Here is a 25,497-nt window from a genome sequence, read left to right as displayed (position 1 = left end):
GGACGGACAGGCCCGGTGCCAGCTCAGCCAACTGCCGCCATGGGGGTGGGGCCTGCTCAGCTCACTCCCTACCCCACCCCCACCTGCACACATGAACGCTAAAATTACAGAAAAGCCACAGTTCAGCACAGCATGGCAGTGGCGGAGTGGGGTGGTGGCAGGAGGCCCCCCCCCCGGTCATTTAGAGCTCCCCCAGACCTTGGAGACCATGGACTGGGGCCCCAAGGTCCGGGGGTAAGAGCACCTCTGCTGGTGGGTCAGGTAAGAAGGGTGCAAAGCGGAAGATAAATTAGGAAGTGTCAGCCGCAGCAAAGGGTAACCCCCTCCTCTCACTGCAGGGACAGCTGTAGCAAGCCACTCATTTCTGCACACAGCAGCTGTCTCCAATAACAATGGACCATTATTAGTAGTATTATTATTAGTATTAGTATTTTACATTTATATCCCGCTCTTCCTCCAAGGAGCCCAGAGCGGTGTCCTACATACTTGAATTTCTCTTTCACAACAACCCTGTGAAGTAGGTTAGGCTAAGAGAGAAGTGACTGCTGGGTGCGCCTTGCAGTTTTCCATTCCAGGCAAATTGATGGAAAGCATCCTCAAGGATAAAATTGTAAAGCACCTAGAAGAACAGGCCCTGCTGGGAGTTAGCCAGCATGGCTTCCGCAAAGGTAAAACTTGCCTCACCAACCTTTTGGACTTCTTTGAGGGTGTCAATGAGTGTGTGGATATGGGTGATCCAGTTGACATAGTATACCTGGACTTCCAAAAAGCTTTTGACAAAGTTCCTCATCAAAGACTCCTGAGGAAACTTAGCTGTCATGGGATAAGGGGACAAGTACATGTGTGGATTGCTAACTGGCTGAAAGACAGGAAACACAGGGTAGGTATAAATGGAGAGTTTTCACAATGGAGGGAAGTAAGAAGTGGGGTCCCCCAGGGATCTGTACTGGGACCAGTGCTTTTTAATTTATTCATAAATGATCTAGAAGCAGGGGTAAGTAGCGAGGTGGCCAAATTCGCAGATGATACCAAACTCTTCCGGGTAGTGAAATCCAAAACGAATTGTGAGCAGCTCCAAAAGGATCTCTCCAAACTGGGGGAGTGGGTGACAAAATGGCAAATGCAGTTCAATGTTAGCAAGTGTAAAGTGATGCACATTGGGACGAAAAACCCCAACTTTAAGTATGTGCTGATGGGATCCGAGCTGTCGGTGACTGGCCAGGAGAGGGATCTTGGGGTCGTGGTGGACAGCTCATTGAAAGTGTCAACTCAATGTGCGGCAGCTGTGAAAAAGGCCAATTCCATGCTAGGGATCATTAGAAAGGGGATTGAAAATAAAATGGCTAATATTATAATGCCCTTATACAAAACTATGGTGCAATCACACTTGGAGTATTGCGTACAATTCTGGTCACCACATCTTTAAAAGGACATTGTTGAACTGGAGAAGGTGCAGAAGAGGGCAACCAAGATTATCAGGGGCCTAGAGCACCTTTCTTATGAGGCAAGACTAGAACACCTGGGGCTTTTTAGCTTAGAAAAAAGACGACTGTGGGGAGACCTGATAGAGGTCTATAAAATCATGCATGGTTTGGAGAATTTGGAGAGAGAGAAATTCTTTTCCCTCTCACACAACACTAGAACCAGGGGTCACTCCATGAAATTGATTGCCAGGAGGTGTAGGACCAACAAACGGAAGTACTTTTTCACACAACGTGTGATCCACTTGTGGAACTCTCTGCCACAGGATGTAGTGACAGCCAACAACCTGGATGGCTTTAAGAGGGGTTTGGATAACTTCATGGAGGAGAGGTCCATCAATGGCTACTAGTCGGAGGGCTGTGGGCCACTTCCAGTCTCAAAAGGCAGGATGGCTCTGAGAACCAGTTGCAGGGGAGTAATGGCAGGAGAGAGGGCACGTCCTCAACTCCTCCCTGTGGCTTCCAGCAGCATTTGGTGGGCCACTGTGAGAAACAGGATGCTGGACTAGATGGGCCTTGGGCCTGATCCAGCAGGGCTGTTCTTATGACTGGCCCAGAGTCACCCAGCTAGTATCATGGCTGAACGGGGGTTTGAACTTGGGTCTCCCCGGACCTAGTCCATCACTCTAACCACTACACCACGCTGGCTCTCTGTAAAGGAGGTACTTGCAAAAGTGGTAACTGTAGCAACAAAAGGCTGAAAAGTCCTGATCTAGATCCTACCTAGTGCAAGTTTTACATTCAAATTATAGGTTATGCAAAAAGTGTATTTAATGTTGAAAAAAGCCTTTCACTTACATTTTCTACACTGCCAAGTTCTGCTTTAATAATAGATCCAGCAGAAAAAATGAACACATCCCCTAATCGAATGGGACTCCTGGTTTCCTTTTGAAGGATGTTGGGTTCCTTCTTTCAAGCTGGAGGATTTCTACCCTTGTGGAAAAATTACTGCAATTAGGCAAAATAAGGTAAACACATTTGGCTTTTAAAGAGGGCCCACAGGCCTTGTTATTTTTTCTTCACTTTCTGAGTGTGTTGAGCTGTCAGTATTCCAGAACCACATGCATTTTTCTCAGAGTTCTTATGCATTTGTGTTAGTTTTTAGTTGTTTTATTCATTTATATGAAATTATACAATTATTCATTTATATACAAATTAGCCCTTCAATTAAAATTATTAGGATGTTTTGACATTGACTATGGCAGTAGCACAGCAAGGCCCACAAAGGGGAAATAATGAGCAAAGCATCACCAGAATCTACAGCTGACATAATTAGGCTGATAATTTCCACTAGCTACCACCAGTACACACAGCTAGTCCTATCAGAGCAACTCAACTTGTCATCAAGAACTGCATTTTTTTTTTTAATGACACACTAACTCTGTTCCTCCAATTTTCTTTGTGCATCTGTATTTATTGCTTCACAGGGTTTTTGTGAGGATAAACATAACCATGTACACTGCTCTGAGCTCCTCTCGGAGGAAAAAGCGGGATGTAAATGTAAATAAATAAATAAATAAAATTTAGGCTCAAAAGGACAGTTTTCAGCCAAAGTTTTTGCAAAATAATAGGCCACTAAAGGAAAAATTTAATGAAAAAATCAAGGAAGATTGCATCATAAAAGGCTGCTACCATTCCCCCTCATGTTTGAAATAATCCAGCCAATGCTGCTGTGCTCTTAAAATTCTTTTGTTTATATCAACATGGTTCAAAACACCATATGGTTTTCCACTCGTGAGGATGACAGACTCTCTTAATGTTTCAAGGAGTGGGAAGCAGCAGAAAGCCAGCTCTGGGAACCTGAATCAGAATTGGCAGGATTTAGCCCAGCTGTCTCCATCCAGAGACCTACATGAGAGGACGATGTCAAAAGAGAGAAAGGCAAGAAAGCAACAAGGAATATTCAGAAAGCACGAAGGAAATTGTTCATTTGTTTATTGTTAAATCTTTATGCCGCCTTTCATTAAAATAATCTCAAGGCGGTTTGCCAAACACTTAAAAACAATACAAAACCATGAAAAAACTACACAGTAAGAACTGAAATGGAATCATGCTCCATTTTAGCCAGCCCACACCTATCAACTGCCACATGCCACACATTGCCAACTATCCTACCTTTAGGGTGCTAGAGTGCTCAGCTAGATTGCATTTATGAATATATATTGCTTAGGCGGGAGGGGAAAGGACAGGGAGAGAGCAAAGCACTAATTAAAAGCCTTTGAGAGGATAGCAAGGAAGATATATTTATCCAGCCTGGGAGAGTTGGGAACACAATACAGGGCAAGGAGGGACATTTGGTTATGTCAGGACAGAATCTAGAGTTGTACAGTGCATGTGAAAATGACTTCTGTTTGTGCACAGCTCAGCCCCTCCAATTTTCCCTTCCAACTAAATCAAGTCCCCCAGGCTCCAGGAGCAGTTCTGGCGTAGGAGCATGAAGGGATGAGTGGACTTTTAGAACTGGGAAAGCCTTGGTGGTGCATGTGCCATGCTGTGCACAGCTCTTTGGACCCCAGCCACACTACAGTGCTATCTACCAAAGCCTCACTAGGAGTTCTACTGACAGAGAAAATCCTCAAACCCAAAGGCATACCACACTGCTTTTGAAATAACCTAAACTACACAAAGATTAACACAGGTTTTAACATTGTTTTGTCCCCCTGTGCCTTCATTATGCACACAAAACACAACACACCCATAGAAATATCTCAAGGAAAACCACTGAGACTGGATAATTTTGTGCGAAAGGTTAAAATAATAAGTGAAGCTTACAAGCCCATGACTTCGAAGTCTCTAGAAAGTCATTGCCAGTTGGGAAAGCTTAAACTGACTTGTGACAGATCTTCATTACGCTTCCATATCACATTCATTCATTCATTTGATTTCTATACCGCCCTTCCAAAAATGGCTCAGGGCAGTTTACATAGAGAAATAATAAATAAATAAATAAGATGGATCCCTGTCACCAAAGGGCTCACAATCTAAAAGAAACATAAGACAGACACCAGCAACAGTCACTGGAGGTACTGTGCTGGGGGCGGATAGGGCCAGTTACTCTCCTCCTGCTCAATAAAGAGAATCACCACATTAAAAAGGTGCCTCTTTGCCAGGTTAGCAGGGGTTATGTTCTGACTTGGTCCGTTTTAGAAAGACACAAGTCTTTCTAAAGTAATTCAAGTTATGGATTAAAACATTTACATACGTATACACATACAAATGCATGAGAAATGTCCATGTGAGGCATATCATTTACACACATATTGCTCAATCAATTCTCAATTGCATGCTAAATATGTTAAAGTTATAAAAGGTCTTGTATAATCCTGCCAATGTTTCGAGTTACATGACCTTATAAGGAATCTTGATCTAGTTTTCCTCTCTTAGCATTATCAAATCTTTAGTAAGGAAACAATCCAATTCCTCACACTTGCAGAATATTGTTGATTAGCCTTGTTACCCCTTTAGTTTAAAATGGAACAGGAGACTACAGAGAAATAGGGCATAGTCTGAAAGCACATGATGCAGCACCTTGCTGAAACTAAGCTCTTGGTCACAGTCTGGTTAGAAGACTACCTGAGAAACCTATATGCACTAGCTTGAACATAGGAAGATGCCTCATGTGGAGTTAGATCACTGGTCCACCTAGCTCAGTGTTATATACACTGACCAGCAACAACTTTCCAGGGCTAGAGACAGGGGTCTCCCCCAGCCCTACTTGGAAAAGTTGGGGACTGAACCTGGGACCTTCTGCATACAAGAACCAGAGGAGAGCTGGTCTTGTGGTAGCAAGCATGACTTGTCCCCTTAGCTAAGCAGGGTCCACCCTGGTTGCATTTGAATGGGAGACTAGAGGTGTGGGCACTGTAAGATATTCCCCCTCAGGAGATGCAGCCACTCTGGGAAGAGCAGAAGGTTCCAAGATCCCTCCCTGGCTTCTCCAAGATAGAGAGAGTTCCCTGCCTGCTACCTTGGAGAAGCTGCTGCCACTCCATGAAGACAATACTGAGCTAGACAGAGGAATGGTCTGACTCAATATATGGCAGCTTCCTATGACCTTCTGTTCTTCCACTGAGCTATGGCAGTTTCCCCTAAAAAATGTCAGGGGCATCCAGACTATCAACTTCCAGGCACAGACTGAAGAGAGTTTTGATCCAGAAACCACTCATGCAAAAAAACAAACTTCAAGCTTGATGCAGAATCACACAAAGGAGACCATTAGTTCCACTACATTATGGCAGGTAATGACTGTAATTAATAAACTGACAAGGGTCCAGTCCCCTGGTCACATTCCCTGAGCTATCTGGGCTCCCTAGCAAGAGTGGAAGTGTCTCCAACACCTCATCATTAAAGCCACGCCTCCCTGACATCCATCTCTCAACTAGCCTCAGCTACAGTTCGGATGCAAGCTGTCTGGCTGTGAGACTCGTCTAATTCTTACACATTGTTTGTTTTGTAATGGCTATGTCTTTTGTAGATTATTATACTTGTAAAATATTTGAAATTATTTTCTCAGTTGAACAAAAATGTATACATATGTATACTAGAGGTACTGGAACGTTCATTCACCCAAATTCAGCTGGTATATTTGTGAGTGAATTTGATTTCAGCTTTAAGCTAAACTCTCATTTACTTGAGGAAACAAGAAATACAGTGACCAAAAGCCCTTCAGAATGTAATGATGGCAACTTATGACCAAATTTTCTTTAACAAACAAGCAACCTAGCAGTCTGCTGAAACTTTAAATTCAGGCTTATCATCTCTTCTCGTAGGATTCACTCCAATGAGTTTGCTGTGCTCACAGTTGAGCACTGGAGCACAAAACTACAAATATGCTACGAAAAGGCAGAAGGCCTTTATCCCCTCAGAATATTATTGGAAAGAACACTGTGCCATGGAATAGGCACTCCAAGGTGGTTCTATGCACAGAAGGGCTCAGCCAAAATGGCTGGATGTCCCTTTCACCTTCCTGGAGTGTGGTCAACTTGCCTGGTTCCAGCACTATCCACACCACTGGTATCACAAGTCTCTCCCCAGTGTTACAACGGTTTCCCAAGGTAGATGGAATCCACTCCCACATCTCAATGCCTCTTTCATGCTGTTTTTCCATGGTAACTGGACCACCTCACCAGGATGGGAGATACAGTTCTAGGAGACACAGTATTGTGTCAGTTCTGGTCCAGAAGACATCCAAGGGGAACTTTGTGTCAGCTCCTGTGGCCTTTGGATCTGGGGGCTCTATAAGATTCCATCTTGTCCCCCATGTTCTTTTAACATCTACAGAAAACCACGAGGAGAAACGAGCTACGACGTCACCAGTATGTATATGGAGAACCCAGCCTTTAATCAGCTCAAAGGCCAGAACTTTATTTTGAAATTCCATTTTTAGTCTTTCCTGTCTCACAAAACAACCGGCAATCCGGTAAAGTCTATAGCCCTCTTCAGACATTATGAGCAGCATGGGCACTCATGCTTACGATGGGGAGGACATCCTGCCCTGCCGCTGTCATTCCCCTCCTCCCACCGGGCGCAAACGCTCACAGCACCATTTTTCTGAAAGGGGAGGCACCACAAGCATGTTCACTGGTGATTATGTGAGCAGCAACCTGGATGGATCCAAAGAGGTGGTGAGTGACAGTGACAGGACGGGACAGGACTTCCTTCCTGATTTTGCCATAGTAAGCACAAGCACCCATAGTGCTTATAATGTCTGAAGAGGGCTTGTATGTTTCGGGGGGGGGGGCAGCCAAATGGTGAGAATGGGCAAATCAGTATGCAAATAGTTTCCTATTGTCCAGAGTCATCAGGTATATAGCTTTAGATGATTTGATCCAGCTTGCCATCAGAGTATAATGACTAGTCTGATTTCAGAAGCCCAACATCTAGAAAGGATGATACACAGATAGAGGAGTAAATTCTTAAATAACCTCTCCCACAGAGCTCTAGCCGCCAGACCAGGTAAACACAAATCTTCGTTATAAAAGCTGAGAGAGCTTTTGTCCAGTGGTTTTCCTAGTAGTTATTCATTCATTCACGTCTGTCTTTCTACCCCACGGACTTCCTTGATGCTCCTTCTGGAGTCTGGACTGCATGATCTGAGGTTTATACAGAGTTCCTTCCAACCAAGCTGGAAGGTTAGTTTTAAACCTCACCCTTGGTAACTAAGATGATCAGCCTCCTGACCTAATTCTGGGATCAGGATGAAGTCAACTTGCTTGGCTTTTGACTTTCTGTTTTTATACTACTGACTTATTCCATAAACTAGATGTTAAAGTCTTGTTTTATCATAAGGCTGACTCTGCTGAGTGAAATACTGTGTTCTGCCTCTCCCACGTCACTGCTCAGACCAAGGCTAATGAAGAGGCTCTGGGGCCTTTCAAAATATATATTTTAGGTCACCCCTTTTGGGGGCTAAAAAGAGGGAGATTCCCCCAGCACGTTAATAAGGGTAAAAAGGACCAGCTGGGCCAGCTGGACCCCAGGTCGACCTTGACAATGCAGATGGTACTCAGCTATCTTTCACTGTGTCTCCTGCCTGAGATATGTTTGGCCGTGGATAACAAACGTGTGACTGGAAACAGCAATGGGATGATTGTGGGCTAACAAGATTTCACCCAAAGAAAGGTGCTCTCGATCAGTGGAAAACCTGGTCTGAGGAGTGGAGTTAGGCCTGTTCTGCATAACTCAGTGCTCCCTCTAAAACAACAGCGAGTGCTACCTTCCCCCGCCTTGGTCACACAACAGCAAAAACCACACAAAGGTTATAGCAGCACGCTGTGTGTGGAGCTGCCCTTGGAAAGTTTTCAGAAATTGCACCTGGGGCAATAAGCAACAGCTAGGCTAGCGTCAGGGGCTTTTGGTACATAGCATACGACACCTATTCTGTTCCACTTGGACTGGGCTTCCATTTGGTTTCCAGGTCCAGGACAAGGAGCCGATTATTAGATCCATAAGTCATTTGAGTCCTGGGTAGCTTATGGACTCAGTGTTCCCAAATGAATCTGGTTTGCAGATGCCTGGAGAGATTCGGCTGGTGAACGCACAGGTCAAAGTTGTCTTGGTGGCCCAACACAGGCTCTGGATCTTCTTTCCACAGCAGGCCCACTCTGTATCATCCTTTCTAACCATCCAGCATCATGAAAATCTGACTGTTTGCCAGGCATCTGAAGCTGGTTGGAGCTTTAATTAATTCCCCCCCCCCCCGCCTCCTGTTTTTTGCTGTGTGGTTTTTTATTATATTGGGTTTGTGCTGTGTGCCATTTTGGGGCTTTGCAACAAAAAGCAGCTTAAAAAGTAAACAAACAAAACTTGATGGTTCCACATCAGTTGATCAACCACAAAGGCAACAAACCACAGCGCACAGCTAGGCATAAGGATCCTAATGTCACAGTTAGAGCCACTGAGACAAAGATGCTATTCACACAAGCATGAAAAAACGGATAAGGGAGCCCAGCCCAGTTTTGCACACTCGTGTGAACCATCGGGATTGCGGCCAATCCCAGTGGCTACATGGCGGCAAACCCACCTAAGCAGCCTCCTGCTTAAATGAGGTTAAGGGAGCGAGCACTCCCTTGACCTCATTTTTTTAATGGTGTCTGCGCTGTGGCTGCTGACAGCTGCAGCAGGCACACTCAGGCGGGGAGGGAGGGTGTCCCAGTAATGCACCGTGCACTTGTGTGGTGCATTATTGGGGCTCCAGGGGGTGGGGTGCCGCACAGAGGCATTCCCTACACCTAACCCCCAGAGTATCTAAGCAAGGTGCAGGAAAGCTGTAGACGAGCCACTGCTCATCTGGGCGGGCGATCTGCCCGCCTGGCAAAGAGTAAGTGATCATCTGTGGGGAGGGTCAGAAAAACCTGCTCTCCCTACAGACTGCCGAGGAGCTCTTATCCATGATCGTGAAAAGAGCTCCATAGTCTGTCTGCCTGTCTAATCATATCTATTCTAAGAGATAGGGCGTACGGCTATGAAGATATTCTATGCTCTAAACCTCTTATACCAAATTTCCTGCAGTCAGCCCCACCTTACAAATTACAGGTGTCACGCCAGGGAACCAGTTGCTAGCAGCAGCAAGAGAGTACACCCAAACCAGTATAGACAGGTATAAAGGACAAAGGTGGTGGGAGAAGGACGACAAGAGAGAGACTCAGTGGACTTCCCAGGTTCAGCAGGCCTGATATGGCTCATAGGCCACATGGGCACGAAAAAGGGTGCCAAACCTTTCCCAAGGTATGAAGCTCAAGTGCTTTGGCTGGTTGTTGGCTTAAGGAGGAAACCACAGAATATTAAATAGAACACCTGGTCTGATATTGCTTTATATTTCCAAATGAGCCATTGGAAGGCTCCAAATAGTATTTGCTCTTCAGACCATTCTTCCAACAAGAAGTGAAAAGCCCCATCCATTTTCTCAAGTTCTGCAATAAACTCTGTTCTTCAGCATAGTCTTCTGAAGACCTTTAGACTGTTTGGAGCACTGAACTGAATGAAGAACTGTTTTAGAGTTCTCCGTTTCCATGAGTAGGCAGAGAAGAGGGGAAACGAGGACAGATGCAGGCAGAATGGAAACACTGTTGCACAACACCATCCTGGCCTTGTGTTTAGGTCAGATTATATGCCCAACACCTCCATTTCAGTCCAAGTGGAAAAAGAAACTACAGGGTACAACATTTATCCAGCTGTGTGAACTTTGCTGCCCAGATGTTCTCTGCCAACAAAGCAGGATCAACATAACAGTGAATTACTGTCCTCTGCCACCAGCTGGCTCGGTTTTTTTGCGTGTCGGCTCCTGGAATGTGTTATGCCTTTGTGATACACACCATCTCTCTCTCTACACCTGCTTTTCTTAATAATAGATTTTGCAGTATGAAAGAGGTTCAGCAGTGACTGACGATAGCCCTCTTCCAGAAGGCAGCTCTGCCACAAGTGTTAGCTGTTGGATCACCATGAATGTGTTTTCCCTAGCTATAATTACAAGCCGAGAATGAGTCATCCAGTTGATATTTTCTGCTACCACATTTAGATCATGATGATGTGGAAGTATGATTTTGGAATGTGAAATGATTTAAGTGAGACTGATGTAAACAGAAGCGTTTGAAGATAGAAACTTGGCCAACCACAAGGAAAGGAGGGTGGGCGGGCATGGGTGTGTGAGTGCGCACACAGGTGAGGCACACAGGGGAGAATAAGTAACAACCTTTCAGCAGACTGTGACCTGTAATGAGGTGTAATGTGTTCAAGCATAGGGCAAACATGTGATGATCTGGTAGTATCCTTTATGTTTCTAAGATACTGCATTGCAGGGGTTGCTCAAGAGCAATCTAGCACAGCACAGCAACCCTCTTTTGGTCTTGAGTTTTCATCATTGACATACACGCTTTACGCTTCTGGGAGGGAACATGAAGGAGTCCAAAAAACCTTGTCCCAGAAACTGTAATATGAGAGATTATTCCATTTTTTTCACTACTTGAGAAAACAGAAGATTTCTGGTCTTAAATTTATGGTAATGTAAAGAGCACTTACCAAAATTCCTACATGAGAACTACTTAATAAGCAGAATAAGTAACAACCTTTCAGCAGACTGTGACCTGTAACGATTGCACATGTGGTTTCCCTCCACCTACATACACACTGGGTGTGCCTTTTATGCAAGAATTTGCATAACACATAAAGTGGCACTAGCTAACACACTGAGGGGAATCAGATATAAAATACGGGGAAAATAAAATGGCCCCAGAATTCACAGAAATTATTTCCTACCTGAAAGATGCTCATCTATCACTGCGGGTGTGTTAATACTACATACGGCAGTTGGTCAATGGAATAAAGACTGAGTCCAGCCCTGTTGAAAGAAAGCAACAGAGGCATGTCAAAGCAGACAAGAATACACTGCTGTAACAAAGGATAAATCATAACACTTTCTAAAGCAATGCAGTAAACACTTGCCAAAAATAAATGCATTTGTGCTGCTGGACAGTTTATTTGGTATTCGTCTGGATTTCATTTGTGGCTTTTAGCTCATCTTATTCCATACAGTCAGACCATATTATTACATCAACGTCACACATCAACAAGATCAGGATGATTTCATCTCAGAAAATATGCCTAGCCATGGATACTGGGGGCCACAAACATTTGCTCTGATGTAGCTGGCTGCTTAAAAGGTGGGAGATGCACTTCCACACTGCTGATGTAACATACCCTTGCACAGGAAAAAATATATATTTTACACACACACACACACACACACACCCCTCCCTCTATGTGTGTGTATATAATATCATCAACACATGATTCAGTGCCAGAGAATCTGGAACACTGGGCCCTAATGTGCTGCTTAGCTGAAAGGGATTGTTGTTTCCTTTGAGTGAGTGGCCAACTGCACAGTTGGTGTAATGTGACATTTTACAGCATTATACTGACAGACCAGCTGAAACCCCCCACCCCAGCACTTATAGGCTGGCTTGGAAGTTCTGGAGCAGACCACAAAATAGAGTGAGTAATAATTACCTAGCAAAAACCAGCAGAGCTTTCCCACCTGATCTGTACATGGTAAAAGAAATGCATTTATTTAATCTCTTTTTTGGGGGGGGTGGGGGGAAGAACCCAAGCCAATTATGACTGACTGTCAGTTTAAAGATTTTGCTCCTACACACTGTCCCAAGCAAAGTTGTTCTCAATCATTTACATCAAGGGCAGGAAAAGATAAATTTGTACCGGTTCTCCTGGGATGGGAAAGAATGGTTTCCAATTATGGTTACATTTTACAGAGGAGATAGCTTATTTGTGTATATGAAACATATGGTTTTCCTCAAGGCTTTTTTCTAATTTCCATTAGAAAGCTCTATATTCATAAATGTTGTCATATCAAATGTTTTTGACATATAGAATTTTCTCAGTCTTGAAGATCATCTCCAATATTTCCACATGACCATCAAGGGATTTCTGCAACAGTGACAACAGGGGGAAAACAACAACCCTCAACGTTCATTTTCTAGCAGAGAATTTAAATGGTGCCGAGGACTGTTCAGATTCCACAGAGCATTGATGCTGTGTTTGATTACCAGAGAGTAAACATCTAGTATGCCTTTAAATTACTCCTGTTGGATTTTAAGTTCTGCAATCTTGCTGCACTCTTACTACTTTTCTTATAATATACAACATACAAACATACTCCAAGAAACTATGACAGGTTCTACCTTACAGACATACCCCAAGGTGTGCTTTTATGTCTATCACTATATATTTTATTGTAAATCAAATCCTCATTGCACAAACACAACCCACTGTAGCATGACTTTTAAAAAAGCATCTGGCTAGTGGCAAAAGTAGACCAAGCAAGTGGCAAAGAGAAAGAGAAGGGGGGGGGCGCTTTCTACTATGAGGACAAGTTGGTGCTTTCACTCTAAAATAGTTGCTTGCCTTTCTTGCACACACACACACACACACACACACACACACACACACACACACAATTATATTGGACTGCAGTGCACATTAGTTTTTCCATTGGTCTTATCCAAGTTTCAAGCAATCTGTAACACTTGTAGGAATGTTTTTTTTTTAATTCTGCCATTGTGATAGAGTCATTTCTTACTGGTGTCTACAGCTGTCTCTGTCATAAGCAGAGAACAAAGTAGCACTACCTCTACTAACTATTATGCTAACATCATTCAGTGTTCATACAACACACACACGTTTTTAAGGCATCTGTGCATAGAAAATAAACTCTCAAAATTTCCATAATTAATTTACTATAGTTTTCCAATAGAATCAGTCTACATGAAAAATCAGCGAATAGTTTTAAGTTTGTTAAATCCACAGCACACCCCTTCTATCCCTCTCTCACTCTAGTCTAAGGCATACCCGTCGCTAATCCCATGCGTGGCAGCTCATGCGAGAGTTCGCAAGCGAGCTGCCAGCAGAGGGAAAGGAAAGCGCCAGTGGAAAGGCTTGTGGGCGAGGTGGGAAACAAAACGGTGGGCGGGGGGAGAAAATGACAGTGGCGGCGGCAGGCGGGCGGGGGAAGAAAGTGGCGGTGACGGGCGGGGAAAGAAAATGGTGGCAGCAGGCATGGGGGAGATCTAGAGGTGCAGATGTTCTGTGCCCAGCCCAGCAAGTATATTATATTGCTTTAAGTCTCTTTCCACAGAAGAACCGCTGCAAAGAATTTGTATGCTATATGAAGCAATGCAAAAGAGCCATTCTTGTGTAGGTGGATTTGTGCTGCTAACACAAGACACAATTTTGTGGCACCTTAAAGACTAACATGTTTGTTTATTCTAGCCTAAGATTTTGTGGCCTTGGGTTGCAATACTGTCAAGTAAACAAGTCAATCTCAGGTCAAGGGGGAAGCATGAAAATAGGGAGGGGTACAGATTCCTGGGCATTTGAGCAGCTTATAAAACATATTGTAAAAAAAAACAACCCAACAACAACCAGGAGTTCTGCAGAAGACTCTGTGCTATGAGAGTCAAATAGATGGTGAGGGAGAGAATGAAAGTGAGCTGTATTATGGCTCCAACTTCTGGTTGCCTGCCATTCTTGCATGTGAAGCCCTGCCCTTATGTGAACTTGAGCAAACAAGAAGAGAGCCAGAAACAAGATCCTGCCAGGAGCTAGATGAAGGAGAATGAGCCCTCATCCTGTGTAGGATCTGGCAGAAGGAAACATTTGCTCCTCTGTGTCCTCAAAAACAGATGGAAGAGATTCAAGCATCAAGACAAGAAGTTATCCAAACCTTGGCAAATGGTGGCAGAAAGAAGCAGGAGAAGGAGTGACAGACACAGGTTGCCTAGATTGGATTATTTTCACATGACACAGGCTACCTAGATTATAACATGAACCAGGATTTCTGTCAGGGATTTGGCCTATACTGAATGTGTGTACCTAAGCCTAGGGACCACGTATAGACTGGGACTTCTGTTGGAGTACCAACACCTCGTTGTGGAGTCCCTAACTGAGCTGACGGACCTGGTTGCTGAGTTGGCATTGGACTCGCCCAGGTTGTTGTTGTTGGGGAACTTTAATGTTCATTTTGGGGCCGGGTTGTTGGGGGTGGCTCAAGAGTTCATAGCGACCATGAGGACTGTGGGCCTATCCCAATTGGTCTCTGAATCGACACATGATGTTGGTCACACACTCAATTTGGTCTTTTGTTCTGATCAGGGTGGTGTTCCATGGGTGGGGACTCCCATCATCTCCCCACTGTCATGGAAGGATCATCCTCTCGTTAAGGTAGAACTTACAGCCACGACCCACCTCTGCAGGGGTGAAGGACCTATTAGATTGGTCTGCCCGAAGAGGTTATTGGATCCAATAGGATTCCAAGAAGCCTTGGAAGGGTTTAGAGTTGACTCTGCTAATGATTCTGTTGATGCTCCGGTACAAAGATGGAATAATGAACTCACTAGAGCAGTAGAGACACAACCGCTCCTAAACGACCTTTCCGACTTGCCTGAAAGACAGCCCCATGGTATTCGGATGAGTTACGGGAACTGAACCAGTGAGGTAGACCATTAGAGCGCAAGTGGACGAAGACTCGGCACGAGTCTGATTGGGCACGACACAGAGCACATTTGAAGACTTATGCTATGGCAGTGCAAGCCGCAAATAAGCGATTCTTTTCTGCCCACATTGCTTCCACAAATTTATGTCCAGTTGAGTTGTCTAGGGTTGTGAGGGGACTAGTATGTATCCTCTCCCTCTTGAATTTAAAGTTGGAACCATTGGTCACTCACTGTGATATTTTTAATCACTTTTTTGTGGATAAAATCTCTCATATCCGGGCCGAGCTGGATTCCACAGTTACCACAGAGTCTACTGTGGAGGTGTCCAGCAACTCCTCTTATGGGATTAGATTGGATCATTTTCAGTTTGTGACTCCTGAGGAAGTGGACAAACGGCTTCAGACTGTGCATCCTACAACCTGTTCTCTTGACCCTTGCCCAACTTGGCTTATCTCATCTGATAATCATATTATCAAATAAAATCATATTATCAGAGAGGGTCTGGTAAATATTATAAATACTTCTCTGAGGGTGGGCAGGATGACTTCTTGTCCTAAGAAGGCTATTATTAGACCACTTTTGAAGAAAGCTACACTGGATCCCCCAGAGTTAGCTAAATACAGACCTGTTTCTAATCTTCCATGGTTGGGCAAGGCTGTTGAGCAGGTGGCGGCCTCTCAGCTCCAGGCAGTTTTGGATGATGCAGATTATCTAGACCCATTTCAAACTGGCATTTGTATAATGCCTTTATACAAAACCATGGTGCGGCCACTCTTGGAGTACTGTGGTGCACCAGTTGCAGGGAAGTAACAGCAGGAGAGAGGGCACATGCCCTCAACTCCTGATGTAGGCTTCCAGTGGCATCTGGTGAGCCACTGTGTGAATCAGGATGCTGGACTAGATGGGCCTTGGGCCTGATCCAGCAGGGCTGTTCTTATGTACTGTGCACAATTCTGGTCACCACGTCTAAAGGAGGACATTGTAGGAACTGGAAAAGGTGCAGAAGAGGGCAACCAAGATGATCAGGGGCCTAGAGCACCTTCCTTATGAGGCAAGACTACAGTCCCAAGTAACTGGGACAGTGTTCTTTCTTGAACAGAAGTCAGACTCCCCACGGCTACTTTCCTGGACAGTGGCTGGGGCCAGGCTGCTCTTCATGGTGGGGGTGGGAGGTGAAGCATAGGTGTAATATCTCAGTGGTCCTTCTTCTTCCGGCCAGTAGTAGAAGCCTGCCTAAGCATCCTTCCCCTCACTCTGCACAGCCCCATGACTGGGAATCTAAGTGCAGAGACTATCACTTCTGTGTGCTGTACAGAGCTGTAAACACAAGAACAAGACATTCAGTGCTGTGATAAAATAGAACTGGGAGTGTGGGTGTGCGAAGATCAGTCTTCCTTGAGAGACAACAAGCCATGAGAAGAGGAGGTTATTTCAGGTTTAGTAGCATGGGTGCATGCCCACAAGAGCAAGTTACTGAAATACCAGAGATGTAGGTTTTGCAAAGGCCTCAAAAACTAAAGAGCTTGGGGAAACCTCTCTCCCATACAGGTATCCACATTACGAATACATTATGAAATCTGAAGTTAAACTAGAGGAAATGGCAGAATCATCCATCTGTCCTGTTGCCAGCAGAGAAAAGCCCACCGCCAGCAAGCTCACAGTACCAGCTTACTGACACCCTGTTCATGACATACGCTGGTAGAATGTTGATGTCCCAGGGAAGCAGAATGACTGGTAGACCATGCTACTCTCCAGTCTACCAATGCAAATATCCTTCAAATCAATATTTGATTATTATTAGTTGGAAAATATTCCACTTTTGTCCCTAAGAGAACTATATTCTAATGTTCTTTGCAAATAGAGCAGTTTAAAAAAAAACCCTGAAAATCTCACATAAGTAAGTTAAATGTTAAGCAAAATGGCTTTTTCTTGACATGGCTTCTGACTCACAGCATTTGTTTCACACAAAGTCAGTAATTCCAACATATACTTCAAAGCTTTATACTCTCCTGCAAAGGCATCTACATAAAGGGATCTTTGTAAACCAATGTTGTTTCTCAGGTGTGAAATGAGCAGCGAAGATTCTCAATTTCTGTAAAGGACTTGGGTCACTGCAGCATTCCAACCACAGCAGGATTGTTGTTTGGTTTTGTGACTTCACATTTTGCCCACAATCCACAGCAGAACTCCTTTTATTTGTATGCATACCAAGCAAGACATTAAGCTCATTCTCACAATTGTGAAGCCTCCTCCTATCTCAGTCTATCTCATGACGCCCAAGTCTGACTCTCTTTCATCTGAGACAGACCCCAAACCTGACCCTGAGACAGATTCTGATGCAGCAGCAGAAGCAAGATGTGAAGGCCCTCCACTCCAGGACTCAGGGGACCTTGCATCCTCAGAACCTCCTATTCAACCTGAGGATGCCCCCTTGCTCTCTACTTCCTCTTCTGGTTCAGAAGAAGAAGCTGAAGCCAATCCATCACCAATACCTCAGTTATGGCACAGCCAGGGACTAAGGTGCGGGCGCTTGAAGCGTCCCACCTTACAGACCAGGGAGCGGGGCCAGGTTTCAGTTCCCCTTGAAAAGGGCTCAGTTTGCTGCAGCAACATGGTTGCCCAGGCTCCAAGCCTGGTTTTGCCCTGCTCTTGCACTGACCTGATCTCCTGGCTTCTGACCTGGGCTCTGACTTACCTGCTCCCCTGTAGACTTGATCTCCTGGATCCTGACCTCGGCTTTGACTAGACCCGATTTCTCTTCCTCCTGCATAGACCTGACTTCTTGGCTTCTGACCCCAGTTTGTAGCTAGGCCCCAAATTATGCCTAGCTCCCATAGCGAGTCTTTGCAGTGAGGCCAGCACCGCCTGGCCCTGCAAGACACAAAAGCCTCTGAGAGCAAAACAAGGTCGGGAGGCAGGGAGCTTACTTATGCAGCTGGGTAGGTCGAACACCCACTACCCAGATTCCACCCCCAGATTCCAGATGAGGTAGGAGGAAAAACTGTTCTATGCAGTTGGGGCTTAGCTCCCCACCACTGACCTTGTTTTACTCTCACAGATGATCACAGAACAGGTGTAGACACAGCTCCCGGACTAGGGAAGGAGACTTCTCCTATCCTAATCATCATCATGAGAATGAGCCTTCTGAATGGGGCCCACTCACTGCATCAGAGAGAATGCAGCAAACTCTCCCAAACACACACAGCATCTCTTACTGCTAAGCAAGTTTTTTTAAAGGGACCAAATGCCAAAAGAAAACAATTCACCAGGAATTAAGCTCCAGCTTAAGCACCATTAAAGCAACATCAAAGCATGACAGACCTTCCCAGTAAATTGTACTGAAAAGCTCCACATGGCATTCAGGTTTAGTCACATGATTCTCTGAATGATAATCTTTGCCACTGCCAAGACACACATTTGGTTCTCTTTAGGACATGTTCCACATTTGTGGAACATTAAAAAAAAAAAGCTATATTTTGATCCAAAGTTTTTACTAGCTTGCTCAAATCAATGTGATTTGATAGAAGATAGCTAGTCAGATCCCCACTTCCTCTTTGTCCTCACTGCCTCCTCAGGATTACCAAGATACAAATGCTACTGCAGTGTTAGTCGAATTCTCTTCTCTGAAACTCTTAAATAGCACAATAGATAAAAGCAAAATTTGACCCAAACCTAGAAGTAATTCCCACAGATGGTATTTCAGGTTTTTCAGATTCAGGGCATTCCAAAACATGGAACACAAAAAATATAGAGTTACAGACACATGCAAAAACAAATGATACTACTACTACTAACACCACATAAATTGGATTTTAACGTTAAAAAAATGAAATTCTACAATTCTAATGAATGAATGCTAATAATTCAGTGTCTTAAGAAACATGGTCTCTATCTAGACTAAACACTAAACTGGAAACATTCTCTCACACTGACAAATCTAATCAGCTTTGTAACCCACATTGCCATTCTAAAATCCAGTAAAATCTTCTATGACACAAACCAATTGCTATTTTAAAAAGGTGTCCACCTTTTTTGAAAGATGTCACCTACATGCATGCATTGGTCTATACTGCAAGGTTATTTCCAGCCACTGTTTCAAACATGTCCTGTATTAAACAAGGCCCCTTTAAAAAGGTAGTTTAATTAGTTTTCAATTTGTTCTATAACACAATGGCCTATATGAGGAAAATTGCTCAAAGTAGTCCTATTAAAATTAAAAGGAAAGTTAGGCATTGCTTAACTTGTCTATTTAATTTCAACAGGGCTACTCTGAGTAATTTTCTTCATTATATCAGCCAATGTTTCTTCTATACATAACTGAGTTCCTTAAAAGCTAGCAACAGTGGCTGACATCCAAACTACATTACTCATGAGTAGTCCTACTGAAATTAATGGGACAAGCTAGTCATTACTTGTTTGTTCCATTAGAATTGTGGTACTACTCATGAGTAATTTAGTCTGGCCATCAGCCAGTGTTTTCTAAATGCCTCAAAAGAGGAAGCATTGTACTTTCCTCCAAATTGATTCTATTTCAAGCACTGAAGTCAAAGAGTAAGTGGTTTTTTATTACTGGGGTGGGTTCAGAAACAGAATTCAACATGAAAGCATTCCAATGTAACATAAGCACCTGGGCACTTAGAAAGCCAAACCAACTTCCAGAGGGGAAATTTCACCTATGTGAGAATTGGCATTGCTAGAGATGCACTGTATATAGAATGTGGCATGCTGATGGAGGAGAAGGGGACACATGGTCTTAGTTTCTCTCTAGCAGGTGATCCTAGTGATAAGAATGTCCAATAGCAGAAAGAGGCAGAGCACTATCAATGTTTAGCCCTGCAGTACTGGCAAGGCTAGTTCACACACTCCCCCAGCATATGGACTCTATACAAAGTAAGGTAGATCATCAGGGTCACATGCTCTGGAGCACATACATGCTCACTAGGGATGTGCCGAAATGGGATTTGGAAGCCGAAATGTCTTACCCGGCCCTTTTAACGCAGAGGAGAGCAGGTCCATCCCGCTAGATGTCATTTCTGTACTGGTGGCGTTCCCCCAGCTATCAGCGCACACCGGCAGCACTCTCCCCCAGCAGTCTGTGTGTGATGCTGACACACACATGGCCTCCATGCATGCGCAGCGGCCATTTGCATGGTCAGCCACACATTTCAAGCACATACCTAACCCCCACAGACAGAGTTGGTTTGTAGATCACGGTGTGAGATATATTGCACATACACAGGCGAGCACCCTGAATGGATGGGTTGTACTACTACTACGAATATTTATATACTGTTTTCAACAAAAGTTCCCTAAGTGGTTTATACAGAGAAATAAAAATAAAAATAAATAAAGATGGTTTCCTGTCCCCAAACAGCTCACAGTCTAAAAAGAAACATAAGACAAACACCCGCAACAGCCACTGAAGGGATGCTGTGCTGGAGTTGGATAAGGCCAGTTGCTCTCCCCCTGCTCAATAAAGAAAATCATCACTTTAGAAAAGTGCTTCTTTGCACAGTTAGCAGAGATCGTACATAATGTTCCCAGTGACGCAGGTTTGGGGCAGTATAGAAATATGTCAACTAAAATAAATAAATAAATGTATGTTCTACATCATGCAGGGCTTCATGCATCAGTTTAAAACTCGCTCCTATGTCTCTGTCATAGGAAAGACAAGTAGGGAAAGGCTCCATGGCAGGGGAAGATGTGTGCACTCAAACATCCTTATACACAGGCAAGCTGATGAAGTATCATCTGAACCAGCGCTTTGTGAAAGACCTTCATATGTCGAGAACTTCCACAACATCCGAAGTGTCTACCAACTTCTTACGATATAATCACAAGCTCTAAAAGGACATCGCAGATGAAGAAAGCAGTATTTTCAAGCTTTAAGAAGAATGTAAACCAATGCACCAAAACTACTCACAAACATTGACTTTCAAATAGCAACACAACTATAAAGCGCCCTCCTTATGCCATAAAATGAGTTTCAAAAATATGCTGTTTTAAGTATCTAGCATTAACATGAAATGTAGTAGTTTAAATGCATCTATCGTAAGAAATAGGGTATGAATTCACAAATGAAAAAAGCAGGCAAATGTATTGAAAATGTGTTTAAACCGTGACAAATGTGGATTTGGAAATGGAATTGCAAAGGATTTAAAATGACTTTTAAAAAATAGTTGTTTGGTTCAATACACCAGTGAGTATTTCATAGAGCACTTACCATGTAATCTTCTTTTCCGGAAATCATACCCCCAGAATAAATATTTTAACTGTTACACCTGGGCATTGTTATGTTCCTTTCTTTGCTGATTGATCCTCAGGTGGCCAGAGTGACCATGAGTGTGTTTTACTCACTTCAACAGATAAACTGCCGGAATTTCCTCCTCAGACTTGACTATTATTATCATGATTACAAATTATCCGGTTTGTCAGCAATGTCTGGTTTCAACTATCACAATACACTCTTCATGGGGATGCCCTAGAAGACAGTTTGTTTGTAGTTGCTACAGAATTCTGGAGTCTGCCTTTCAGTTTCGGCCAGGGCTTCTCAAATGGGGTGTTGGCAGCTCCCATTTATTTTTATTGATTGATTGATTGTTAAATCTATACCCAGCCTTTCATTAAGAAAATCCCAAGGCGGCTCACAATAAAATTTAAAAACAAGACTATAAAAAGACACATTAAAATATTGAGCTAAAAAATATAAAAACAAATCTAACTTTATAACAATTAAATTAAAGCACAAGCATAAAACAGTACAGTACAAAATACAAGAAGCAGCAGTGGAAACACTCATATAAAAGCCTGGGTAAAAAGCCACGATTTGACATGCTTTCTAAAAACTGTGATGGAGACTGAGGATTTGGGATCCCATGGGATCCCAAACAACTGAAAGGTGGATCCCAAGCAACTCAGGAGGGAGCTATCAGGAGGGCAGGGGCCCTATCCAACATGTCCAAGGTGTGGAGGAGATCAGGTGTGATGGGAGGTGAACCAAGACAGAAGCCAACTACTACTTGACTCCTCCACCACTCACAAAGCCCAGAGCAGGCACAGCAGCAGCATTTCTTTGACTGATGGGCGAGGGGAGAGTACCCACTCCGTAGAGCTCATTTAACCATTGCTGTGCCTGTCCTTGGCTTTATGAGCAGCGAGTGGTTTTTCAGCTCCCATCCCTCTGTCCACCTCCCCATGCCTCAGAGAAGTCTGAGCAACTCTTCACTTGGCATTTCCGACCATATCTCTTCCTGAATTTTGGACTACTGTACAAGCAAAGTACAGAGAATCAAGCAAGGAAATATTGACCCCTTTGTTTGAATCCTACTTGTGTGAATCAGAGTTTTCAACAGTTGCTGCTATAACGAGCAAATACCTAGTGAAAATAACTTAGAGCCCAAGATTAGACTGGCAGTCAAAATAAGTAGGAGCAAAGCAAGCTCATCCTCATTTAAAAGGTAAACGTGCTTTATTTATCTCTACCTAATGAAATCAATAAGCCACCTAATGGTGCAGTGGGGAAACAACTTGCCTAGGCAGCAAGTGGCTGTCAGTTCAACTCCACGCTGGTATGTTTCCCAGACTATGGGAAACACCTATATCAGGCAGCAGCAATATAGGAAGGTGCTAAAAGGCATCATCTTATAAATGTGCGAGAGGAGGCAACAGTAAACTCCTCCTGTATTCTACCAAGAAAACCACATGGCTCTGTAGTCACCAGGAGTCTACACTGACTCGACAGCACAATCTTTCATTTCTTTTAATGAAATCAATGGCTGACATCCTTACTAACTGTGTGCGTGCTCCTAACAGCAGTTAAGCACTAGCCCCTGTGCTTGTCTCCCGTGCTTCTAAAGCATGGGCAGTCTTCCACTCTTGTGCAAGAGTGCTAATACTTTTCAGAGCTTGCCCACACTCCGGGAGCACTCCCAGAACGTTCTGCTAGGCTGGAAACACATTGCTTGACCCTCAGCAACATGTTTCTGGTCTGCACATCATTAGTCAGGATGTCAGCCACTTGCTTTAAACATGGGAGGTGGTGTAACATAGCTTTATATATTATTTTAGGGGGATATTATTTTAGGGGGTCACAGTATCAAAACATTTGAGAACCCCTGGCATAGGCAAACTCCAGAGAACATATTTTTCTTGCTCATTTGTACTGGCTACGAGTTAGCTGCTGGACCCAAACTGAAGATACTGGTTTCCACCTTTAAAGACCTGAATAGCCTGGGTCCAGTGTTCCTGAAGGAGTGCCATCTGCTGTACAATACTCCTGTCCAAAAATGTCAGTGGGGAGGCCCTGCTTTGATTCTTCCCTTTTCGGAAGTCAGGTTGATAAGAACTCTGAGAAAAATGTTTTCAGTAAGGCCTCAGATTTAAAACTGGTAGGACTTGCACCCACACAGTCATGGTTTTCACTGTAGTTTTCACCACAGCAACTCCCACTGTCAAGAATGTAAATCTGTCTTTTTAACTTCCCTGACATTGCACCTATTATCCAATTTTGGGGCAGCTTGCAATAGCTCAGCAAGTGTTCCTCACTTGTTAAAACAAGAGTCTTATTCTGTGGTCTTAGATCAGCTCCAATGGCCAGTTTAGAGTTTGTGTTTGAATTCCTGATCTGTAGATCTACAAGATGGAGATCTATATTTGTATATAGAGGTTTTCCAAGTGTATGGCTCAAAAGATAGAGTGCGTAACAGGCTGAACCCCCTGAACCACTGTTTTGCATTTGTCTCTGCCCTCTGTAACTATTTTTAATCTTGCTTTGGAAATGGGTCTTCTAGTAAAAATAATTTACAAAGTAGATCAATAAGCCTGAAGTCTGCCCACTCTTGATCTAAGCTCGCCATTCTTCCATATGTTATCAGCATTCGCTAGTTCTAACTTTCTATGTCAAGAGTGGAGTTTCTAATTTCCCTTAAGGTGACTTCTGCTATTATCCATTAGCAGAGCTATCGACCTCTTGCTCAGGCATTTGGCCTGGTTTTTTCACCCGTGACTCCTGTCTCCCTAACTTTATACCACGAGTTCCATTCTGGTGATCAAACATCCAAATAATTAAGGAAAATAAAATAAAATGACTCATGAGAGAGCAAGATCTTTTGGTTAAAAGGAGGCAACTAGGATAGGACTCCCACATTGGAATGGTACAGTGGAGATCCATGCATTCAGTCACTAAAGCAATTTTAATGCTAATATCAAGTAATATGAGTCACAGTCACAAAACAGCATGAGCAGAGGAATGGGGAAAATGCATCATTCACAATCTATGTCCAATAGGGCCTCATAACACTTGCTTAACCACATACCACACAGCAGTCATGATAATGGCTGTGCTATCTAATTACAGTTCCTGTGGCACAAAATACTGCATTCTGAATGCTAAATGAAATCTCCTTGCAACTGAAATACTACCTTGAGGAAGGATGCAGAGACCCCGTGCAACAAATTAACAACTGCTGCAAATATACTGCATTAAAGACAAATTATCTGGAAAGACCTGAAGATCTACTGCTGTTGACAGCGAACAAAAAAAGGCCTCGGGAAGCTGGTTTGCACAGAATGCAAAAGACCATCTCTAGTTACAAAAAGAAGAGCCCCAGATACTTATAAAAGGGATAAGAAGAACATATATTGCCAAAACCAACAACATTTCCCCCATTTAATTAACTGAGCAGCATCCCAACTAGGCAATGCAATGTGAGGGAAAGTGTATATTAAAATACTTTTTTTTAAAAAAGGTGTAGGATCTTGAGTCTTCATGAGAATCTAAAATATATGTAAACAATGCTTTTTGAATAATTATTTTGTACTTCGCATAGAACTAGCAGGTGAACGAGCACCAAATTTTTTTTAAAAACACCATGTCCCAGGAAATGAAAATTTATTTATTTATATAAAATATTTATACCTCCAGTACACTACTACTTGGGGTGGCTCACAACATTAATAAAGAGATATAGTGTAAAATAAGACCAATAAAGTTAAATTTAAGTTAAACAAGTTAAACTATGAAAATTGAAAGATCTATCAGTTTAATGTATATTCAGGTAAACTGGCAGAAAGTGTTATTATGGCTATAACTATACATATAGTAGTACAACTCTTTTAGGGAAGAATCTTTAGTAGATATGAGTCAACCATCAACGTCAACTGGACTGATTTGGTGACCAAGGTAGAAATGCATCCAGTTAGTATGGGCTGCAATCCACCGGAAAGTTATCTTGCATAAAGTCACATTGAAATTCACAGGAGCTGCACAAGAGCCCCATTCATTTCAACAGGACCCTCAGAAGAACTGGGCATGACAGGTAAGTAGTACCTTTGCTCTAAAATTATACATAGTATATGAAAGCACTACCAAGGAGAATAAGTTTAGCATTTTTGTTCTACATCTTTGGGATAAGAGTGTAACCTTAGTGATATATACAACAGAAGCACAAGCCAGAGTTTATTTTAGGCAAGATGCAAACTGTGTTGGTAAATAATACCAATTACTAGACATTTAA

At 43.3% G+C, this 25,497-nt stretch overlaps 2 long non-coding RNA genes across 17 annotated transcripts in view; one reads left to right on the top strand and one right to left on the bottom strand.

Moving 5' to 3' along the window:
- Nucleotides 1–25,497, bottom strand: part of LOC128323519 (uncharacterized) — a 440,731-nt gene that overhangs the window by 303,004 nt on the left and 112,230 nt on the right. For 10 of the 16 annotated variants that reach the window (XR_008306315.1, XR_008306324.1, XR_008306320.1 and 7 more), the window contains 2 exons: nucleotides 11,235–11,316; nucleotides 2,280–2,414 (listed from right to left, as the gene is read on the bottom strand). This is a non-coding gene — a long non-coding RNA (uncharacterized LOC128323519). The remainder of the gene's footprint in view (nucleotides 1–2,279; nucleotides 2,415–11,234; nucleotides 11,317–25,497) is intronic. The other 6 variants (XR_008306314.1, XR_008306318.1, XR_008306316.1 and 3 more) reach the window with 2 other exon arrangements.
- Nucleotides 124–21,261, top strand: LOC128323522 (uncharacterized). The gene is made up of 3 exons (XR_008306329.1): nucleotides 124–261; nucleotides 2,315–2,449; nucleotides 20,648–21,261. It is a non-coding gene; the product is annotated as an uncharacterized LOC128323522 (long non-coding RNA).

The sequence above is a fragment of the Hemicordylus capensis genome, chromosome 4, assembly GCF_027244095.1.
Source record: "Hemicordylus capensis ecotype Gifberg chromosome 4, rHemCap1.1.pri, whole genome shotgun sequence".
Lineage (NCBI taxonomy): Eukaryota > Metazoa > Chordata > Lepidosauria > Squamata > Cordylidae > Hemicordylus > Hemicordylus capensis.
Note: the sequence above shows the minus strand (reverse complement) of the source record. Positions and strands in the feature narration are given on the sequence as shown.